Source organism: Theropithecus gelada, chromosome 6, assembly GCF_003255815.1.
Source record: "Theropithecus gelada isolate Dixy chromosome 6, Tgel_1.0, whole genome shotgun sequence".
Lineage (NCBI taxonomy): Eukaryota > Metazoa > Chordata > Mammalia > Primates > Cercopithecidae > Theropithecus > Theropithecus gelada.
The window spans coordinates 73,787,750-73,798,881 of NC_037673.1; the positions used below are offsets into that span (position 1 = coordinate 73,787,750).

The 11,132-nt window shown below is 37.5% G+C and overlaps 1 non-coding gene across 1 annotated transcript; it reads right to left on the reverse strand.

Annotated features, from left to right (window-relative positions):
• Positions 1 to 336: 336 nt before the first annotated feature.
• On the reverse strand, positions 337 to 447 carry LOC112627182. The gene has a single exon (XR_003120047.1). It is a non-coding gene; the product is annotated as a U6 spliceosomal RNA (small nuclear RNA).
• Between the last annotated feature and the right edge of the window lie 10,685 nt (positions 448 to 11,132).

Below are 11,132 nucleotides of genomic sequence, written 5' to 3' on the forward strand. Positions count from 1 at the left end.
CTCCATCAGTACTCTTGGGTGGCTGGGTGCATTGTCATTGAGCAGTAATAATTTGAAAGGAATCCTTTTTTTTTTTTTTTTTTTTTTTTTGAGCTGTAGATCTCAACAGTGGGCTTAAAATATTCAGCATACCATGCTATAAACAGATGTGCTGTCAGCCAAGCTCTGTAGTTCCATTTCTAGAGCACACCAAGAGTAGATTTAACATAATTCTTAAGGGTCCTAGGATTTTTGGAGTGGTACATGCACACTGGCTTCAACTTAAAATCACCATCTGCATTAGCCCCTAACAAGAGAATCAATCTGTCCTTTGAAGTTTTTGTTTGTTTGTTTGTTCGTTTTATGGAATGCTTCACTAATTTGCATGTCATCCTTGTGCAGGGGCCATGCTAATCTTCTCTGTATCATCCCAGTTTTTTTTAGTATATGTGCTGCCAAAGTCAGCACCCTTTGAAGTTTCGAAGCCAGCACTGTCTTTTTCTCTGTAACTGTAAAGGTCCTAGATAACATCTTCTTCCAACATAACATTTCCCCCCCCCCCCCCCACTGAAAATCTGTTGTAATGATTGCCACCTGTCATCAATTATCTTAAGTAGCTCTTCTGGACAACTTGCTGCAGCTTCTGCATCAGCACTTGCTGCTTCCCCTTACACTTTTATGTTCTGGAGATGGCTTCTTTTCTTAGACCTAATGAATCAGCCTCTGCTAGCTTCCAACTTTTCTTCTGCAGCTTTCTTCCCTATCTCAGCCTTCACGGACTTGAACAGTTAGGGCCTTTGCTTGGATTAGGCTTTGGATAAAGGAATATGTGGCTGGTTTGATCTTCTACCCAGACCAGTAAAACTCACTCCATATCAGCAATAAAGTTGTTTTACTTTCTTAGCATTGTGCATTTACTGGAGCACACTTTTAATTTCCTCCAAGAACTCTTCCTTTGCATTCAGAACTTGACTAACTGTTAGCCACAAGACATCTAGCTTTTGGTCTATACAGACTTTCAAAACACCTTCCTCATTAACTGTAATTATTTCTGGCATTTGATTTAAAGTGAGAGGCTGGGTGCAGTGGTTCACGCCTGTAATCCCAGCACTTTGGGAGGCTGAGGTGGGCAGATCACCTGAGGTCAGGAGTTCGAGACTGGCCTGGCCAACATGGTGAAACCCCATCTCTACTAAAAATACGAAAATTAGCGAACGTGGTCACACGCATCTGCAGTCCCAGCTACCTGGGAGGCTGAGGCAGGATAACCTCTGGAACTTCGGAGGCAGAGGTTGTAGCGAACTGAGATCATGCCACTGCACTCCAGCCTGGGTGACAGAGCAAGACTCCATCTCAAAAAAAAAAAAAACAAACAAAACCTATATATCTATATCCGTATATCTATATAAATAGATATAGATATAAATACATATATCTATATAAATAGATATAGATACATATTTAACATATTGTGAGAATTACCAAAATGTAACACAGAGACACAAAGTGAGCAAATGCTGTTGGAAAAATGGTACCAATAAATTTACTTGATGCAGGGTTGCCACAAACCTCCAATTTGTAAAAAGCACAGTATTCACAGAGTGCAATTAAGCAAGGTATGCCTGTATTCGAAAGTGGACTTGAATTCATTGTAAATGTATATTGCAAATTCTAGGGCAACCACTTTAAAGATTATAAGAAGAAGCATAAGTGACCAGGTGCACTGAATCACACCTGTAATCCCGACACTTTGAGAAGTGAAGGGAGGAGGACTGCTTGAGCCCAGGAGTTCAAGACCAATCTAGGCAACACAGTGAGACCCTGTCTCTACAAGAAAATTAAAAATTAGCCAGGTACAGTGGTGTGCGCCTATAGTCTAAGCCATTCTGGAGGCTGGAGCAGGAGAATCACTTGAGCCCAGGAGTTTGAGGCTGCAGTGAGCCGTGATCATACCACGGCACTCCAGCCTGGGCTACAGAGTGAGACTCCACCTTAAAAAAAAAAAAATGAAGTGGCATAATTGATATACTAAGAAAGAAGACTAGGCCAGGCGCGGTGGCTCAAGCCTGTAATCCCAGCACTTTGGGAGGCCGAGACGGGCGGATCACGAGGTCAGGAGATCGAGACCATCCTGGCTAACACGGTGAAACCCCATCTCTACTAAAAAATACAAAAACCTAGCCGGGCGAGGTGGCGGGCGCCTGTAGTCCCAGCTACTCGGGAGGCTGAGGCAGGAGAATGGTGTGAACCCGGGAGGTGGAGCTTGCAGTGAGCTGAGATCTGGCCACTGCACTCTAGTCTGGGTGACAAAGCGAGACTCTGTCTCAACAAAAAAAAAAAAAAAAAAGAAAGAAGACTAAATGGAATAATATGTTATAATATTCTATAATATATGATATATAATGTATCATATATATATCATTATATAACTACATCATAATAAAATGCTCCATTAATACCTCAAAAGTCAGAAGAAGTATGGAAGACAAAAATAGGAACAAATAGCAAGGGCAACAAATAGAAAATAGTCACAAATAGCACAGATATTAATCCAATAATATTAATAATCACTTTAAATGTCAGCTGTCTAAATACTCCAATTAAAAGACAGATTGCCAGAGTGGATAAAAAAATAAGACCCAGCTATATATTGTCTACAAGAAACCCTTTTAAAACATAGACACATATAGATTAAAAGTAAAGGGATATTGAAAGATATACTATGCTACCACTAATCAAAAGATAGTGAGGGCTGGTTGGAGTGCAGTGCTATTTAAAACTAATTGATCATAACTGGTTACAGATTTCTTTGTTCTCTCTCTACTTCCATTGCTTCACTTGACTAGCCTTGAAAGAAAGAAAGGAGAGAGGAAAAGAAAGAAAGAAAAAGAAAGAAAGAAAGAAAGAAAGAAAGAAAGAAAGAAAGAAAGAAAGAAAGAAAGAAAGAAAGAAAGAAAGAGAGAGAGAGAGAAAGACAGAAAAGAAAAGAAAGAGAAAGAGGAAGTGTGGATCTTGGATCGTGACATCAGCAAGGTGGTGGAATAGGACTTTCCAGCACTTATCGCCTCATAGAAACTTCTATTTGAACAACTCTCCATGCGTGAAAATATCTTCATAAGAGCTAAGGAATTCATTTGAGAGATTATAGCACCTGTGTGTAGCAGAGAATTACAAAAGGACCCACTGAAGAAAGTAGGAAGAACAGTTTCACATTTTCTGCATCACATCACCTCTCCAAACCAGGCAACACAACATAGAGAGAGATATCCTCCAAGTGGGGGAAGGAGAGTAAAGTGAGTCCCAGACTTTGCCACAGGCTTGGCGGACCAGTGTTGCTCCAGTGAAACTCAGTGCCAGGCTGGCTTCCACACCCCTAGTCTCCAAGCTGGTACCTGCACACTAAGTTTCCAGGCCTGCCCCAGTGGCAGACTATCCCCCACAACTCCAGGCTCCAGGCCAGTCCCCACAGATATAGGCTCCAAGCCACCCAGAACCAGGCCAGTCTCTGCTGCCCCAGTCTCCAGGCTGGCCCCCATAACTCCATGCTCCAGCAAACCCAGGATATAAGCCAACCCTAGGAGACTCCAGCCCCTGTTACCCCAGGCACCGGGGGTGAGCACCCTAATGTAAACTATGGACTTTAGGTGGTAATGATGTGTCGATGTAGATTCATCAGTTGTAATAAATGTACCACTTTGGTGCCGGATGTCCATGGTAGGGGAGGTTGTGTGTCTGTGGGGACAGGGAGCATATATGAACTCTCTATACTTTCTGCAATTTTGCTATGAACCTAAAAGTGCTCTAAAAATAAAGGTTATTAAGAAAACATCAGTGAGTAGAACTTATATGTGCTCATATGAAAAGAGGATATTTATATGTGTTTATATGAAAATACCTTCTATTATAGAATGTTTCCATCCATCTAAAAATATGTAGTATGTATTTGTAGAAAATTTCTAAGACCATACCTGTGAAATGATTCACAATATTTGCATGATGGGGTCAGAGACAGAATATAGTCTAAGCTCCACGAGATAACCTTTTTTACTTTTTGCATTTCTAACATGCACATATATTAATTTTCAATGAAGTTTTTAAAAAGCAAGAAAAGTAACTTGTGACAATTAGGGAAATGTGAATATAGACTGTATATTAGATGACATTGAATTAAAACTCTCCTTAAAAATATGTGTATCCACCATGGAATACTATGCAGCCATAAAAAGGAATGATATCATTTCTTTTGTGGGAACATGGAGGGAGCTAGAGGCCATTATCCTTAGCAAATTAATGCAGTAACAGAAAGCCAAATACCATATGTTCTCACTTAGAAATAGGAGCTAAATGATGGAGAACTTATGAATACAAAGACGGTAACAACAGACACTGAGGCCTCCTTGAGGGTGGAGGGTGGGAGGACAGAGAAGAGTAGAAAAAATAACTAATGGGTACTAGGCTTAATACCTGGGTAATGAAACAATCTGTACAACAAACCCCCATGACACAAGTTTACTTCTATTACAAACCTGCACATGTATCTCCAAACCTAAAGTAAAAGTTAAAAACGGATAAATTATAAGTGAAAAATTAAAATATAAAAAGTTTATCAAGTAGAAAAGTTGATGCAAAATACCAATATTTGATGGATCTAAGTGAAGAGTATACATGTATTCATTGTTTTCTTCTTCCAACTTTTCTATGGGTTTGAAAATTTACTTTCGAAACAAACCAAAAAACACACCTGTAATCTCAAGGTTGTAAAGTCTCTTGAAGTTCTAAGCAACTTCTTCAATGTTTCTAATGAAGAATAGACTGTAGTATGAAAGCAGAAAGGCTCAGATGACCTCATTCACCCACATCAACTGATCTGTGCAACTGCTGCACATTATTTTGTAAAAACAAAACATTCATTGATAAAGGAAATAGATTATTCACTTTCAATTAAATGTGATAATAAAGGAAATTTGGTAATCATGTAAGGACTGATTATCAAGCAAACAAAATAAACCAGAAAAATACAGGATATTTTCAGGAAAGGCACTTGCCCAATTATCCCCATGACTTATTTTCATATCTCCAGTTTCAGTAGAAAAAATTATCTCCCCTCACTTCTCCCAAATTCAAGCACTGAAAATCAGTGTAAAAGATGTCATGATAAGGAATTAACATGTGATGAGCATTATTACGTAGTGTGGCAGAAAACATTTTTATACATGATGTCTACGTCATGGAAATGTTAAATAGGTTTTCACATGTAAGACCAATTTGTAAGTACATCAGAGGCACAGAGTTCATTACAATTTCAGCATTATTTGTCAACCAGTTTAGTTATGAAAGAGAAAGGCAAGACACTATGCTTGACTGGTGCAGATATGCCATCCTAGCCAATTATATAGGATATCTCTTGAGTCAAAGACATTGAGAGCTCCTACTTCAGAATAGCTGCTGGCACAATAATGTATAATACTACAAGAGGCAGTAGTCACACTGCCAATTAGTTGCAGAGATGGGACTTGAACTGTTTTCTCAAGTCACTCAAATAAAAATGCTCAGAGAATATGTGTTTCATCCTCTAGGAATCAATGCATTTCCTTCTGCCTGCCGAAAGGAAACGAATGCCATCTGCATCATCTTTTAAACCATAATGTGTATCTCTTAGCAAAGGTAGGAGATAGGCTTTATTTTAAAATATCTAACTCCAATATCATTCCCATATGTGTTCCCACTGAATGATTCTAATACATCACAGCGCTGAACAAATTATTCTGGACCAATTTTAACGAAGGTAGTAAATGTCTTCATTTAGATTACATATTTCTCAAGGGCAGGGACTATATCTTACACCTCTTGATGTCTCTCTCCCCAGCACAGTGCCCTACAGATTTGATAAAATATATTAGTGATGATGTTTAAAATAATGATAATGTTGATAATCACTTCCTGCCATGGAAATAAAGAGAACTGCTAAATCCAGCAACCCAACAGAATTTTGGGAAGACAATAGTTTTTTTATAGTTTTTAAAAATATTTCCTCAATAAGAGTCTGTTGTTTGAAGAGTTTAGCAAAGGTTATAAAATTTAATTAACTCAGAGAGAGTGAAGAATACTTGAGAAGATTTTATTTTCCCTTCATCATTGCAATCGATATGATAAAATTGTCCTCAAGCAGTCATTGCTGTCACATTAGCATAAACAGTGAGTTTGAAGTCTCAAATGATATATTCTCCCATTGTCTCATGTTTCTTGACTGTTAAGGTTAATAGAAAGGGCCTACATTCATTAGAATAAAATTGTACTAAAAATATAATCTGACCCAATTAGGGAAAGAAGTTCTTGTCTGCTATACGTGGTAATTCCAGTTGTAGGCAGCAGAGGTAGTTGTTTTCACAGGAAACATGAGATACTAATTATTCATGTGAGTTTCTCTCCTAATTTTAATTTCAAATGTTAAAATCTTATATATTATTGATCTTTTATATTACAATTCCTTTCTCTCTCTCTCCTTTTGCCCTTTCTTTAGCAAATTATGTTTTGCTATGTAGGTCAACACTGTTAATTACTTTTTGTTTACTCACTTTTTAACTCTACAATTGAGTCCCCAATTACTATGACAAGCATAAATATCCCGGGGTGGACACCATTACAATTTTACCATTTTACAAAATGACGGTTTTTTCTTGCTCCTGTAAGAAGATTACAAATTGAATGTTGAATAATCATGATGTAGAAAGTACTGTGGGAGGTGGTATGGGAAAAATAAAGATGAACACATGTTTACCCCAGGATAAGAGGTTTAAACCAAGAGCTTGTGGATAATGAATTCAAAACATTCACCTCTTAAAACTATTTAATTCCAAATCCTTTCATGTGACTATCTTAGTGCCACGGTGTTCTGAGATTAATCTTTAGTGTTCATGTTCAAAAGGACAAGCACCAAATATCTATGTTGACCTATTTGGTCCCTTTCTTCTCCCACTAACATGGCTGCTAGACCAATTAGCTGTTTGTCACATAATCAGTGGGCCTCGGGGTGAACTGCTTAACTACTCATATCCTTAGTATCTCCAGTAGTAAAGAAAAATGAAAATAATCGTATGAATTTTGGAGGATTAGAGTGGTGACCCAATGAGATCTGGAACATGAAAGTATTGCTACTGTGCCTGGCACTTATAGGTGATAAATAAGTATTAGTTCTTTTCCTTTTTCTGAGCATCTCCCAGCAGCACATCCACTAACTGAAATATCTAGACATTCTAGGAATATCCAGACTTCGCAAGGGAGTATAACAAACAGAAATGATAATACTAGGTTGATGCCAATGATCGTTGTGGCTGCTACTTTGCTGACTTCAAAGCTTATCTGTGAGATAATGTTTTTCTATTTAACTTATATCCCTTTACCCTGATCTGCTCCTTAACCCCTACTGCTACTCTGAGAATCGTTAACACCCCAAGGCTCATTTCCCATCAAGTACCCTACTTTCATCAAGTTCAGCTGCTAAAAACAAAAGTTGGAGATATTGCATAGCAAAGCACGCAAATATTGATAAAGGAATGATTTAGCTGATACCCTGAGAGTAAAGGCAGAAATGACAATAGCTATTTAACATATTTCATTTTTCTCCTATGTAAGAATTGCAATTGTTATAATAAAATCGTTCTCAAGCAGTCATTCCTGTCACATTAGCATAAACAGTTAGTCTGAAGTCATCAAATGATATATTCTCCCATTGTTTCATGTTTCTTGACTGTTAAGGTTAATAGAAAGGGCCTACATTCATTAGAATAAAATTCTACTAAAAATATAATCTGATTTTTATGAGAGAACAAGTAATTTCAAGTACTTTGATTATGGTAAAAATCATTTTAAGACATTGCCGAAGAGGCACGAGATGGTGATAGGATCCTATTAAACTAGGCCATTGATTGTTTTTATCATGTCTATGATGAACTGTAACATTTTTACTTCACTGAAGTAGATATGAGTATGTGCCCCCTTTCATATGTTTGAAACCCTAGGCAAATCAGTAAGAATACTCCATTGTTTTTACCCTTTTTAAATAGAGGGACCAAATAAATAATTGAACCAAAAAGTGTTTCTGTTATACTGATCCTGCACTCAGTTAAAAATTAATACAGAAAAATCTCTGGAATTACAACACAAAAGCTATATTAAAGAACGCCTTTGTTTTACCTTAATTAAAGTAAAAGATTTCTACCAAAATTGAAGTAGCAAGTGCTAACATAACTATAACATTTTGGAATAGGCTTACCAAAAACATGCCTTCTGGGTCATTTTCATTCAGTGAATTTTTTTTTTTGTCTGACAAGATAGATAATATTTTACAGTACAAATGTATGACCTGATTTTATTTTTGCTGTTGAACTCAAGAGAATACAATTAAACCTAATAATTACTAGAGTTCAACAATACTAAATAGCTAAACAGCTGAAGTGGTATTGATTAATTATTCATGAAAATGTAATCTTGATGATAATTTAACATTATTTGGTAAAGGGCTTAATTTGCTATCTAAAAATTATTATTTCCAATTAGAAAGTCTTCCTTCAAATAATGTTGTAGTGTGTTATGTAGGAACAAAAATTACTTTGAAATGGCTGAAGGCAAAAACTGAATAACTCTCCGAGCCCAGCAAGTCATAACATTTCAATATAATCTAATGAGTAGAGTGAATCAGTAATGCAGAATCATTGTCGCCTGTTCTTTCTCTTCTCCCTGGCACTACAGCAAAGCACAAAGATTGGAATATTGAGCATTTCAGCAAAGAGCCAAGGTAATTTAAATTTTTATTGCTACATTTGGTCCTTGGCTTTAAACAAGCCAAAAAAGAACCCTCAGAAAAAGTAATTTACTAAATCATGGTACCAATCAAATCACAAACAACCAAACTGCAATGCTTGGCTTTCCCTGGGTTTTGTTTGTGTTGCTAAGATATTAGACAAGTCTGGCTGACAAGCAATATTTTGCAGAAAAGGAGTTGAGAATGCTCTCTTGGCAAGGAGAGGATGGGGTAGAGAGACTAACGCTATCTTCTTATTTTGTAACTAAGATGACTTTGCTAGGCCTCTTGCCTTAATTGCCCTTGGGATGATTAACATCGGCTCCAAGCTCCCAGGACACAGACTAATCCATTTGGTGAGGCTCCTGGAAACTTGCTAGCCAGCTTAGATCAATGGCCAACAAAGATTTGAGGATTCCTTAGAGGAGCCATCAGCGAAATAAAATGTTAATCATCAGGGTAAAATACACACACATACACACACCCAAGCACACACACATAATAACATTTCTTTAAGAGATGGAACCATGCCTGATTCATATTTGCAAGATTGTAAAGATTAAATGGGTTGATGCATGCCAAAAAAACTTAGAATGGTGCTTGGCAAAGGGTAATCAGTAAATATTTAGAAGTTGCTATTTTTGTTTATATCCACTGTGTTAAGTACAGTAACTGTTACATAATAGAAAACCAATACACTTTAAATGATTTTTCAATCAATATAGACTTATTATTTCTCTTTGCTTTGTTAAATGCTCATTGAAGATAATTCAAATTTAATATTTCAACTAAAAAAAGAGTGTATTATGTTTAAAAAATGTGAAAACCACTGCTGCAGAGGATGGAGAGTCAGCAAAGACTTTAAAAAGAGGATAATATGATTAGCCTTCTCTTTTTTGCGGGGTGGGGACAGGGTCTCACTGTCACCCAGACTACCATGCAGTGGTGAAATCATGGCTCACTGCAGCCTTGACCTCTGGGGCTCAAGCAATCCTCCCGCCTCAGCCTCCTGAGTAGCTGAGTAGCTGGGACCACAGGCATGAGCCACTACGCCTGGCTAAATTTTTTTTTTTTTTTTAATTTTGTAGAGATGAGGTCTTGTTATGTTGCCCAGGCTGGTTTTGAACTCCTGGGCTCAAATGATTCTCGTCTTGGCCTTCCAAAGTGCTGGGATTACAGGCATAAGCCACAGAGATGGGCCTCAGAATTTATTTTTAAAAGGTATTTGAAACTATAGGCGACTTGGAAAAGTTAGACTTGAAGCAGAGAAACCAGAAAGAGGAATATGATATCCAGATCTGAGAAAATAAGACCTTGAATTAAGGCAGTGGTAATGAGGATTAAAAAAAAAAAAAAAAAAAGATGTCAGACTAGTGAGATATATAGGATATGGAGGTTATAGGATTTAATTCCAAGGTGAGAGTGAAGAAGTCACAGAGAATAAATCACCTGCCTCTGACTTGGGAAACAGAATAGAGAGTGACCCTTAACCAGAGTAGGTTATTCAGGAAGCAGAGAAAGGTTGGTGAGAGAAATGGTTAAACTTTAATTATGTTAAGTTAGAAGCACCATTGGGACATTCAGATAAAATGTCCCCAAGGCAGCAGGATATAATAATCTGAGGATCAGAACTGAAGTCTGAGATAGGGATAGAAATTTGGAAATCATTGGTAAAAAATGTGAGGCCATCCACACTGATAAGATCGACCACAAAGAAGGATAGAATAAAGAGAGAAAAGGCTTAAGGAGTAGGCAGAGGGATGAGGAAAGGAGCTACAACCAACTTGTCAGCAGGGAAGAGGAGAGTAAGGAGAGCAAGGCCAAGGGAGTTACCGGGGTAGTGTCCAAGAGAGAAGGAGAGAGATAAGTAGTAACAAATACTGTAGAAGTCAAACGGAACATTAAATGAAGGTGAAACTTGCTCACCGGGCACAGTGTAGGAGCTTAATAATATTTGGTAAATTGGATATATGAGCTACTACACACAAAGCGAATCATTGCTGATCTTGCCTCCAATATACCCTTGTAATTATCTACACTAAACATTTTTTCCAAATCTTTTAGTCCCCTGAAAATAAAAAATACTCTGATTTAGTAACTTTCTTCAGAATACATTGGGCCTTCCTAACCTCATGCTTTGTTGTATGCCATTCACCCTGACTAAAATACAATTGATCTATGTCTCTATTTATATCAACCTACTGACCTCTCACACCTGGATCAAATCCCAACTTCCCCATTCAATCTTCCATGATTTTACCAAACAGAAGTAATCATCACCTCCATAAAACTCCCAAAGGGGCTGGGCGTAGTGGCTCACGCCTGTAATCCCAGCACTTTGGGAGGCCAAGGC